Below are 13,292 nucleotides of genomic sequence, written 5' to 3'. Positions count from 1 at the left end.
TTTGATTGATTTCAAAAAGGGTTGAAATTGGCATGTTTTGGTTGATTTTGAAAAGAGTTGAAAATGGCTTGTTTTGAAAATGGCACATTGTGGTTTTGTATGAAAACATAGTTTTTGGGCATACTTTGATGGCACATAACTTGGACTATGGATCCTCATTTTGTACCAAACTTGTTTGGAAATAAAATTGAATCCGGGATGTCCATGCCGTTGGAAGAACGGGCGGAAAACGATTTAAAATGAGAAAGTTATGTCTGTCGAAAGATTGGGGGTTGAATCTGTAAATTCTGCAGCTTTTAACTTAGAAAATTTTTAGCAGAATGACCCTCCGCGCGTAGGCGCACTTGGCGCGTATGCGTCGTTCTTCAAAGAGGCACCATCCACGCGTGCGCGTGGTGTGCGCGGGCGCATCGATGCGCTGCACCAAATACCCAGCCATTTTCTCGAGAGTTGTGCCAGAGTTGTGCCAGTTTTATGCCTGGGGCACAAATGCACCCACGCGTACGCGTGGCTGACACGTACGCGTCGTTTGGCTATTTTTCAATCCACGCGTCTGCGTGTATGACGCTTGCGCGTCGATGAGCTTTGTGGCCATCCACGCGTGCGGGTGGAGTACGCGTACGCGTGGCTCTATTTTCATCCCAAAGTTGATTTTTGAGTTTTAAAAGCCAAATTTCATACTTTTAAGCTTCTGATCTCACCACTTGTGTCTTAAATCATTATGATATGCCTAGCAATGAGGAAAGGAGCTAGTGAATGTGGTAACTTGCGAGTGAAGCAAGGGAAAAATGAATGATCAATGAGGATCAAAGATGATTATGTGAGATGCGGAGGATGGCGGTGGAAGTGCTTGTTATGCCATGGGCCGAAAGGCCGTAATTGTTAATGAATTAGCTGGTTATAGATTTAACCGTGGGTCGGATGACTGGATTATTGCCGTGTTACGGCAGAGCCATGATTATGGCTAAGTATAAATGCAGATATGCTATTGAATAAATTGTGTCCACTATCGGAGATGAGAGTTTCCCTGAGAGAAAGCAGTGGCTAGCCACCACGTGCTCCAGGTTGAGATTCGAAGCTTTTTTGACCCTATGTCGTCAGGGTGACCGGGCACTATGAAAGCCCCGGATGAGCTTACCCCCATAAATATTCACTAGTGAGGGTGATGGATATGGATCATGATTATGATCAAGCTTATATTGAGTATAACTTGAGTTGGGGAGACACGACAGAGGGACAGTCCAATGGTTATCTACCAGGACTTGTCGAGTTGGCTCTATAACCGACAGATGATATCATCAGCCATTAGGGACAAGCATTCATCATATACATACTATGTGAATTGATTGAGATTGCCTATTTGACTGCATATTACTTGCTATTTGTCTAAATGCCTTATTTGTTCATATTTGTATATCTCTTGTCTGATATAACTGTGTTTGTTATATTATACTCCTGCTGGTGGTTGGGAGGTCTGAAGGAATTGGAAAGGGAAGTATTAGTTAGACTGAAGGATCTTTAGTCAGATGCCTTTTATGGTTTAGCTTGTTTATAAGCTTTGATTTATCTGGGGGAAGTTCTAGGATTGCCTTCGGCTTTCCTCTACTATTATATGTTATATATGTGGAAGTTGTTACCATACTGGGAACCTCTGGTTCTCACCATGCGGATTTTGTGGTTTTTCAGATGCAGAACGTGAGGCTTCTCGCTGAAGCTTGCTGGAGACTTCTGGATTAGCAAAGATCATTTATTCTTGGGACTCTGTTTTGATTTCTCTTAGATACTTTTATCTCCATTGAATAATACAACTGTGATGACTCCTCTTATAGGAGATTTTTGAGAACAGGTTCTCTGTTTTTGTGTCCCTTTGGGTTTCCTTGGGGTTTCCTTATTTTATTTACTTGTATATATATGTTGCTATGCTCGGATCGGTCATCTTCGCAACCAGATTTTGAGTTTTGATATTCCTGTTTTTGACACTCTTTTGTATATATATAATCCCACGTTAGTTTATTCTTGTTCGCTACGTTATTGATCGAAGTGTTGCGCTTTTTGAGTTACGATTTTTGTTTACCCCTTTTTCTTAAAAAGGCTCCTAGTTATAATCATTTTTCACAATACTATTCGTACTAAATTTTTATTTTAGAGGTCGTAATACCTTGCCATCTCTAAATTATGACTTAAGCATAAGACTCTGTATGGTAGGGTGTTACATTATAGTATTAGAGCAGTTCGTTTCTGTAGAGCCTGAGGGACTGACTGACTATGCTTCTGTGCATTCTCTGTATGTGTGTTATGTGCTATTAGTATATCTACGTGATATAATTGGCATAAACGTTCATGAGTATGCATTTGTGACTTTGAAGCACTAAACTCTCGATATTTAGACTGATCAACTTAATATCGATTATTTGGTGTGTATAGGAACCAGATGGCGCCTCGTGGACACGATAGAGGTCGTGGGAGAGGTCATACAAATGATCATGCGCTGGAGATTAACCCTAATGACCCGGTGAACTTTATGACTGCGTTGGAGAACATGGCTGCTGCTATGCAAGCCACTGCTGGGGCTCTTGGTCAACAGATGAACAACCATGGTAATGACGGAGGTGGAGTTCAGGGCCCGATGACACTGGCAAACTTCTTGAAGATTAATCCACCTAAGATCAAGAGAACTACTAGCCCGACTGAAACCGATACATGGTTTCAGGCTATGGAACGAGCACTACAAGCGCAGGTGGTGCCTGAAGAATAGCGTGTTGAGTTTGCTACCTATTTGCTCACAGGTGAAGAATCGCATTGGTGGCAAGGTATCCGACGTCTTCTACAGCAGGGTGATGACTATATCACCTGGGATGTCTTCCGAGAAGAGTTCTATAAGAAGTACTTTCCGACCTCTACTAAGACGGCTAAGGAACTTGAGTTACTGCAGCTGAAGCAGGGTACTATGTCCATATCTGAGTATACTGACAAGTTTAAGGAGTTGTTCAGGTTCTCCCGTATGTGCCAGGGGACTCCAGGAGACTATGAGGAGTGGAAGTGCGTTAAGTATGAAGGAGGACTCCGAAGTGATATCTTCAGCTCAGTGGGACCAATGGAGAGCAGAACTTTCTCCGAGTTGGTGAACAAGTGCAGAGTTGCTGAAGAGTGCATGAAGAAGGCAGCTACTGAGAGAGGGAGTCACAAAGGATCATTCCCACAGAATCGAGGGAAGAGCTTTGCACCTAGAGGTCCGCCTTTCAAAAGATGAGGTTCCTTTAGGAGGCCCAACAACAACAACTCCCAAGGGAAAAGGTTTGGGAAGCAGCCTCAGAATGATCAAGCTTGTACTAGGTGTGGAAGTCACCATCCGGGAGTACCATGCAAGGCCGAATGGGGTTTGTGCTACAATTGTGAAAATACAGGGCATAAAGCCGCAAATTGTCTAGAGAAGCAGAAACAAGGTGTTGGGAAAGCACAACAGACTAGTCGGGTGTTCACCACCTCAGCTATAGGTGCCGAGGGATTCGAGACACTCATTCGAGGTAACTGTGAAATGGCTGGTCAAACTTTAAATGCTTTATTTGATTCAGGAGCATCACATTCATTCATTGCATTTGAGAAAGCCCATGAGTTAGGATTGAAGATCGTAACCTTAGGTTATGACCTGAAAGTGTATAATGCTACCCATGAAGCCATGGTAACTAGGCTAGGATGCCCGAAAGTTTTGTTTAGGTTCAAGCAGCGTGATTTTGTCCATAATTTAATCTGCTTGCCGATGATCGGTCTTGATCTTATCTTGGGATTGAACTGGTTATTTGAGAATCGTGTGCTGCTTGATTGCTCTACAAAGTCGGTGTACTTTATGCTGGAAGATACAGAAGGGCCGGTCGTGATGAATAATTATTACTTGAATTCGATGATGGTGAACTATTCCGGAATCGAATGTCAGGGTATCCTGTTGTTAACCGCGGGTGTTTCGGGTGATGATCAAAGGTTAGATCAGATTCCGGTAGTGTGTGAGTTTCCGGAGGTGTTTCCCGATGACATTGATGAATTTCCACCTAACCGAGAGGTCGAGTTTGTTATTGAATTGGTGCCTGGGGCTGGACCAATCTTGAGTGCTCCTTATAGGATGTCACTATTAGAGATGGCCGAGCTAAAGTCTCAGTTAGAGGATTTTTTGGGTAAGAACTTTATTCGACTAAGTGTTTCCCCGTGGGGTGCTCCTGTGTTACTGGTAAAGAAGAAAGATGGGAGTATGCGACTCTGTGTAGATTACAGGCAGCTGAACAAGGTCACGATAAAGAATAAGTACCAATTATCGAGAATTGATGATCTCATGGATCAGTTACAAGGAGCTGGGGTTTTTTCCAAGATCGATTTACGATCCGGTTATCACCAGATAAGGGTGAGAGGTGAGGATATCCCTAAGACCGCTTTCAGGACTCGTTATGGTCATTACGAGTACACTGTAATATGTTTTGGGTTGACAAACGCTCCTGCAGTATTCATGGATTATATGAACAGAGTGTTCCGTCCATTTCTGGATAAATTCATTGTTGTCTTCATTGACGACATATTGATTTACTCCAAGACTGAAGAAGAGCATGCAGAACACTTGAGGATCGTGTTGCAGATTCTAAAGGGGAAGAAACTCTATGCGAAACTATCTAAGTGTGAGTTCTGGAAGAGTGAGGTGAAGTTTTTGGGTCACGTGATGAGTAAGAAGGGAATAGCCGTAGATCCAACTAAGGTGGAGGCTGTGATGGATTGGAAGCAACCAACCAACGTAACAGAGATAAGGAGTTTTCTGGGCTTAGCTGGCTATTACCGAAGGTTCATCAAAGGCTCTTCGCAATTAGCTTTGCCGTTGACAAAGTTAACCCGCAAAGACACGCCGTTTGTTTGGACTCCCGAGTGCGAGGAGAGCTTTCAGGCATTGAAGAAAAAGTTGACCACTACACCTGTGTTAGTGTTACCTGAGCCGAACGAGCCTTTTGAGGTGTACTGTGATGCCTCATTAAAGGGTCTAGGGTGCATGCTGATGCAGCATCATAATATGGCGGCATATGCCTCACGACAGTTGAGACCTCATGAAGTTAGTTACCCAACGCATGATTTAGAACTCGCTGTGGTTGTGTTTGCTTTGAGGGTGTGGATGCATTATCTCTATGGGGTTAAGTTCCAAGTCTTCTTTGATCACAAGAGCTTGAAATATCTCTTTGATCAGAAAGAGCTTAATATGAGGCAGAGGAGGTGGATGGAATTATTGAAGGACTACGACTTTGAGTTAAATTACCATCCAGGAAAGGCGAATGTAGTGGCGGATGCGTTAAGTCAGAAGTCATTATATACGACTTGGATGATGCTTCAAGAGGAGAAGTTGCTCAAGGGATTCGAGAGTCTAAAAATTGGTTCTTGAGAAGTATCTGGAACTTTGTATTTGAGCCGATTAGAAATCTCAAGTGACTTTAAGTCCGAACTCCTAAAGGCTCATGAAAATGATGAAGTGTTATGGAAGGTATTACCGGCTATTGAGCAAGAAAAACAGTGGAGAGTGTCGGAAGAAAAGGATGGGTTATGGAGATTCAAGGTAGGATCATTGTGCCAAATGTTGGCACTTTGAGGCAAGATATCTTAAAGGAGACACACAAAAGCGGATTCTCCATTCACCCAGGAAGTACTAAAATGTACCATGATTTAAAGGTGATGTTTTGGTGGCCAGGTATTAAGAATGATGTGGCAGAATATGTTTCAAAGTGCTTAACTTGTCAAAAGGTAAAGATTGAACATCAAAGACCTTCCGAGATGTTGCAACCTTTAGAGGTTCTGCAATGGAAGTGGGAAAGTATTGCAATGGACTTTGTGTCGGGATTGCCAAGGACTAGGACTGGTTTTGATGCTATCTGGGTGATTGTGGACCGACTAACGAAGTCAGCTCACTTTCTACCCATTCGGATGACTTACACCCTTGAGGAGCTAGCACGGTTATACATAAAGGAGATTGTGAGACTTCATGGTGTACCTGCTACTATAATCTCTGTTAGAGATCCTCGTTTCACTTCAAGGTTCTAGGGTGCATTTCAGAAAGCTTTTGGAACCCGATTAAGCTTGAGTACAGCTTACCATCCTCAAACAGATGGTCAATCCGAGAGGACAATCCAAACAATAGAGGATATGTTGAGAGCTTGTGATTTGGACCAACCGGCGAGTTGGGATCGGTATATGCCGTTAGTGGAGTTTGCATACAATAATAGTTACCATGCGAGCATCAGAATGGCTCCGGATGAGGCCTTGTATGGGAGGAAATGTCAATCTTCGCTATGTTGGTATGAAGCTAGAGAGAAATGCTTGTTGGGGCCGGAGATGATAACTGAGACCACTAAATAAGTCGAGAAAATCCAAGATAGGATGCTTACAGTGCAGAGTCGTCAAAAGAGTTACGCCGATCAGAGGCGGAAACCCTTGGAATTTGAGGAAGGAGACCATGTTTTCCTTAAAGTTACTCCAACTACAGGAGTAGGTAGGGCGATTAAGGCAAAAAAGTTGAATCCTTGGTACATTGGTCCGTTTCAGATCCTGGAGAGAATTAGACCGGTGGCGTATCGGATGGCTCTACCACCTCATCTTTCGAACATGTACGACGTGTTTCATGTGTCACAGCTTCGGAAGTACACTACTGATGCTAGCCATGTACAAAGGCGGTGCGTTGTATCTGGGAAGACCTTTTGGACTGCTGCAATAATTGCATCATCTCCATCTGAGACGACCACTGATGGCATCCTATTACACATAACCTCCGGTAAGTTTTCAAGCATCCACGTGTATGAGGCTGTGGTTTTGTCCAACAAGAGCCCAAATCCTAAAATTGTGGTCTGTCTATGATTATTAGTTCCTGAGAATATCACCAAAGGTCTCCTGTACTTGTTCTTCCTATACGTAGATTCAAAGGCCACAACATCTCCAAAGTGTTGAAAGTTCGCTCTACTAGCACCATCCGTCCAGAACAAGTTAGCCAACATACCTTCGTCAGTGACGTTATACCTCACCGTTGACATTGGATTTGCAACTGCTTTTCTTTGTAGATACATGATAGTGGCGTTCGTGTTACCATCGGCGACGTTCCCCCACTTCTTTTTATCTATGTGGTTATACGCATCCTTCTTTGTAAACCCCAGCAGCGAGTGATGAGCGGATAATTTGTACGCTTTTTGGCATTGTTTTTAGTATGTTTTTAGTACGATCTAGTTAGTTTTTAGTATATTTTTATTAGTTTTTAGTTAAAATTCACTTTTCTGGACTTTACTATGAGTTTGTGTGTTTTTCTGTGATTTCAGGTATTTTCTGGCTGAAATTGAGGGACCTGAGCAAAAATCTGATTCAGAGACCAAAAAGGACTGCAGATGCTGTTGGATTCTGACCTCCCTGCACTCGAAGTGGATTTTCTGGAGCTAAAGAAGCCCAATTGGCGCGCTCTCAACGGCGTTGGAAAGTAGACATCCTGAGCTTTCCAGCAATATATGATAGTCCATACTTTGCCCAATATTTGATGGCCCAAACCGGCGTTCAAAGTCACCCTCAGAAATCCCAGCGTTAAACGCCCAAACTGGCACCAAAATGGGAGTTAAACGCCCAAACTGGCACCAAAGCTGGCGTTTAACTCCAAGAGGAGTCTCTACACGAAAATGCTTCATTGCTCAGCCCAAGCACACACCAAGTGGGCCCGGAAGTGGATTTTTATGTCATTTACTCATCTCTGTACACCCTAGGCTACTAGCTCTATAAGTAGGACCTTTTACTATTGTATTTTTCGATCTTTGGATCATTTTTCGATCTTAGGATCATCTTTGGACATCTAGTTCTTAGATCATTGGGAGGCTGGCCATTCGGCCATGCCTAGACCTTGTTCTTATGTATTTTCAACGGTGGAGTTTCTACACACCATAGATTAAGGTGTGGAGCTCTGCTGTACCTCGAGTATTAATGCAATTACTATTGTTCTTCTATTCAATTCCGCTTGTTCTTGTTCTAAGATATCACTTGTTCTTCAACTTGATGAATGTGATGATCCGTGACACTCATCATCATTCTCACCTATGAACGTGTGACTGACAACCACCTCCGTTCTACCTTCGATTGGGTGAATATCTCTTGGATTCCTGATACACGATGCATGGTTGATCGCCTGACAACCGAGTGCTCACCTGACAAACGAGCCAGCCATTCCGTGAGATCAGAGTCTTCGTGGTATAGGCTAGAACTGATGGCGGCATTCAAGAGAATCCGGAAGGTCTAACCTTGTCTGTGGTATTCTGAGTAGGATTCAATGATTGAATGACTGTGACGTGCTTCAAACTCCTGAGGGCGGGGCGTTAGTGACAGACGCAAAAGAATCACTGGATTCTATTCCGGCCTGATCGAGAACCGACAGATGGATAGCCGTGCCGTGACAGGGTGCGTTGAACATTTCCACTGAGAGGATGGGAGGTAGCCACTGACAACGGTGAAACCCTTGCTTAAGCTTGCCATGGAAAGGAGTAAGAAGGATTGGATGAAGACAGTAGGAAAGCAGAGAGACGGAAGGGAAGGCATCTTCATACGCTTATCTGAAATTCCTACCAATGAATTACATAAGTATCTCTATCTTTATCTTTATGTTTTATGCGTTTATCATTCATAACCATTTGAGTTTGCCTGACTAAGATTTACAAGGTGACCATAGCTTGCTTCATACCAACAATCTCTGTGGGATCGACCCTTACTCGCGTAAGGTTTATTACTTGGACGACCCAGTACACTTGCTGGTTAGTTGTGCGAAGTTGTAGTGATCACAATTTCGTGCACCAAGTTTTTGGCGCCGTTGCCGGGGATTGTTGAGTTTGGACAACTGACGGTTCATCTTGTTGCTTAGATTAGGTATTTTTTTTTTCGGAATTCTTGAAGATGAATTCTAGAGTTTCATGATGATTTGTTGAAGTCTGGCTGGCTGTGAAGCCATGTCTAATTTCATTGGACTGAGGTTTCAACTTATCATCACAAGAGCTTGTTGATTTTTATCAATCTTGCTGTTGGAGCAGTGATCTGCTAAGGCTTGGCTGGCCATTGGCCATGTGTAGTGTTTTGGACCGAAGCTTTCCTTGAAAGCTTGGCTGGCTGTGAAGCCATGTCTAATTCCTGGACCGGAGTCTTAGACTAAACATTGCATGATTCCTGGAATTCTCATTAAGAATTTTGATACCTTTTTCCACTTAATTTTCGAAAATCCAAAAAAATTTTACAAAATTATAAAAACAAAAAAATATTGCATGTTTGAGTTTAGTGTCTCATTTTAAGTTTGGTGTCAATTGCATGCATTCATGTGTCTTAGGGATCTTCAAGTTGTTCTTGATGATTTCATTGCTCTGACCTTTGAATTCTCTTGACTTGAGTGTTTATATGTCTCATATGCATTCTCATTAGTGTCAGTAGTATACAAACTGCTAAGTTTGGTGTCTTGCATGCATTGTTATTTGATTTTAGTTGCATTTTGATTATTCCTTATTATTAAAAATCCAAAAATATTTTTAATTTGTGTCTTTTCAAGTCAATAATACAGAGAATTGAAGATTCAGAACATACAACAGAGGAATTACACAGAAAAAGCTGGGCGTTCAAAACGCCCAGTGAAGAAGGACAGACTGGCGTTTAAACGCTAGCCAGGGTACCTGGTTGGGCGTTTAACGCCCAAAAGGGTATAGTTTTGGGCGTTAAACGCCAGAATGTGCACCATTCTGGGCGTTTAACGCCAGGATGGCACAAAAGGGAAGATTTTGTTTTTAATGCAGATTTTTTTTCAGATTTCAAACTTTTTCAAAATCAAATCTTTTTCAAATCATATCTTTTCAATCATATGCTTTCAAAATCAATTTCTTTCTATTTTCAAAGATACTTGCTATCAATTAATGATTTGATTCAACATTTCAAGTATGTTACCTTTTCTGTTGAGAAAGGTTTAATGTTTGAATCATATCTTTTCTTGTTAGCCAAGTTTTTAATTTTCAAAATCAAATCTTTTTAAAATGTTTTTCAAATCATATCTTCTCAATCACATCTTTTTAAAACTAATCATATCTTCTTAACCACATCTTTTTCAAAATAGTTTTCAATCAAATCTTTTTGATTTCTAATTTCAAAATCTTTTTCAAAAATCACTTGATTTATTTTCCACTTTCATTTTCGAAAATCAATTAGTGTTTTTCAAAAATGTTTTCAAAATCTTTTACTTAATTTTCGAAAACTACTTCCCTTCTTCTCACATCCTTCTATTTATGGACTAACACTATTCCTTAATGCAAAATTCGAACTCCATCTTCTTTGATAAGTTCGAATTTTCTACTTCTGTCTTCTACTTTTCTTTTCCTCTGACACCTAAAGGAATCTCTATACTGTGACATAGAGGATTCCACATTTTCTTGTTCCCTTCTCTTTCTTATGAGCAGGAGCAGGGACAAAAGCATTCTTGTTGAGGCTGATCCTGAACCTGAAAGGACCTTGAAGAGAAAGCTAAGAGAAGCCAAAGCACAAATCTTTGTAGAGGACCTAACAGAAATCTTCAAAGAAGAAGAACACATGGCAGCCGAGAACAACAACAATGCCAACAATGCAAGGAAGGTGCTGGGTGACTTTACTGCACCTACTCCCGACTTCTATGGGAGAAGCATCTCTATCCCTGCCATTGGAGCAAACAACTTTGAGCTTAAGCCTCAATTAGTTTCTCTAATGCAACAGAATTGCAAGTTCCATGGACTTCCATTGGAAGATCCTCATCAGTTCTTAGCTGAATTCTTGCAAATCTGTGACAATGTCAAGACTAATGGGGTTGACCCTGAGGTCTACAGACTTATGCTATTCCCTTTTGCTGTAAGAGACAGAGCTAGGACATGGTTGGACTCTCAACCTAAAGAAAGCCTGGACTCTTGGGAAAAGCTAGTCAATGCCTTCTTGGCAAAGTTCTTTCCACCTCAAAAATTGAGTAAGCTTAGAGTGGAAGTCCAAACCTTCAGACAGAAGGAAGGAGAATCCCTCTATGAAGCTTGGGAAAGATACAAACAATTAATCAGAAAGTGTCCTTCTGATATGCTTTCTGAATGGAGCATCATAGGTATTTTCTATGATGGTCTCTCTGAACTATCCAAGATGTCTTTGGATAGCTCTGCTGGAGGATCTCTTCATCTGAAGAAGACGCCTACAGAAGCTCAAGAGCTGATTGAAATGGTTGCAAATAACCAATTCATGTACACTTCTGAAAGAAATCCTGTGAACAATGGGACTAGTCAGAAGAAAGGAGTTCTTGAGATTGACACTCTGAATGTCATATTGGCTCAGAACAAAATATTGACTCAACAAGTCAATATGATTTCTCAAAGTCTGTCTGGAATGCAAAATGCACCAAGCAGTACTAAGGAGGCTTCATTTGAGGAAGAAGCTTATGATCCTGAGAACCCTTCAATGGAAGAGGTGAATTACATGGGAGAATCCTATGGAAACACCTATAATCCTTCATGGAGAAATCATCCAAATCTCTCATGGAAGGATCAACAGAGACCTCAACAAGGTTTCAACAATAATAATGGTGGAAGAAACAGGTTTAGCAATAGCAAGCCTTTTCCATCATCTTCTCAGCAACAGACAGAGAGTTCTAAGCAGAATACCTCTGACTTAGCAACCATGGTCTCTGATCTAATCAAAACCACTCAAAGTTTCATGACTGAAACAAGGTCCTCCATTAGAAACTTGGAGGCACAAGTGGGTCAGCTGAGCAAGAGAATTACTGAACTCCCTCCTAGTACTCTCCCAAGCAATACAGAAGAAAATCCAAAAGGAGAGTGCAAGGCCATCAACATGGCCGAATTTTGGGAGGAAGGAGAGGCAGTGAACGCCACTGAGGAAGACCTCAATGGACATCCACTGGCCTCCAATGAGTTCCCCAATGAGGAACCATGGGAATCTGAGGCTCAAGATGAGACCATAGAGATTCCATTGGACTTACTTCTGCCATTCATGAGCTCTGATGAGTATTCTTCCTCTGAAGAGGATGAATATGTCACTGAAGAGCAAGTTGCTAAATACCTTGGAGCAATCATGAAGCTAAATGACAAGTTATTTGGAAATGAGACTTGGGAAGATGAACCCCCTTTGCTCACCAAAGAACTGGATGACTTGTCTAGGCAGAAACTGCCTCAAAAGAGACAGGATCCTGGGAAGTTTTCAATACCTTGTACCATAGGCACCATGACCTTCAAGAAGGCCTTGTGTGACTTAGGGTCAAGTGTAAACCTCATGTCTCTCTCTGTAATGGAGAAGTTAGGGATCTCTGAGGTGCAAGCTGCAAAAAGCTCACTAGAGATGGCAGACAATTCAAGAAAACAAGCCTATGGACTTGTAGAGGATGTTCTGGTAAAAGTTGAAGACCATTACATCCCTACTGATTTCATAGTCCTAGAGACTGGGAAGTGCATGGATGAATCCATCATCCTTGGCAGACCCTTCCTAGCCACAGCAAAGGCTGTAATTGATGTTGATAGAGGAGAGTTGATCATTCAAGTGAATGAAGAATCCTTTGTGTTTGAGGCTCAAGGATATCCCTCTGTCACCATGGAGAGGAAGCATGAAGAGCTTCTCTCAAAACAGAGCCCCCACAGTCAAACTCTAAGTTTGGTGTTGGGAGGCCACAACCAAACTCTAAGTTTGGTGTTGAACCCCCACATTCAAACTCTAAGTTTGGTGTTGGGAGGTTCCAACATGGCTCTGAGCATTTCTGAGGCTCCATGAGAGCCCACTGTCAAGCTACTGACATTAAAGAAGCGCTTGTTAGGAGGCAACTGGTGCACGAAATTGCAATCACACCTTTGCAACCCCGCACAACTAACCAGCAAGTGCACTGGGTCGTCCAAGTAATACCTTACGTGAGTAAGGGTCGATCCCACGGAGATTGTCAGCTTGAAGCAAGCTATGGTTATCTTGTAAATCTTAGTCAGGATATCAGAAATTATCAGGATTGATTGTGAAAAGTAAAAGAACATGAAATAAGTACTTGTTTTGCAGTGATAGAGAATAGGTTGAGGTTTTGGAGATGCTCCATCTTCTGAATCTCTGCTTTCCTACTGTCTTCTTCTTCAAGCACGCAAGGCTCCTTCCATGGCAAGCTTAAGCAAGGGTTTCATCGTTGTCAGTGGCTACCTCCCATCCTCTCAGTGGAAATGTTCAACGCACCCTGTCACGGCACGGCTATCCATCTGTCGGTTCTCGATCAGGCCGGAATAGAATCCAGT

General features: G+C 42.1%; 1 non-coding gene across 1 annotated transcript; it reads right to left on the bottom strand.

Annotated features, from left to right (window-relative positions):
* Positions 1-10,995: 10,995 nt before the first annotated feature.
* On the bottom strand, positions 10,996-11,103 carry LOC112704482 (small nucleolar RNA R71). The gene has a single exon (XR_003155106.1). It is a non-coding gene; the product is annotated as a small nucleolar RNA R71 (small nucleolar RNA).
* Between the last annotated feature and the right edge of the window lie 2,189 nt (positions 11,104-13,292).

The sequence above is a fragment of the Arachis hypogaea genome, chromosome 7 (genome assembly GCF_003086295.3).
Source record: "Arachis hypogaea cultivar Tifrunner chromosome 7, arahy.Tifrunner.gnm2.J5K5, whole genome shotgun sequence".
NCBI lineage: Eukaryota > Viridiplantae > Streptophyta > Magnoliopsida > Fabales > Fabaceae > Arachis > Arachis hypogaea.
This window is presented reverse-complemented; position numbering and strand designations above follow the sequence as displayed.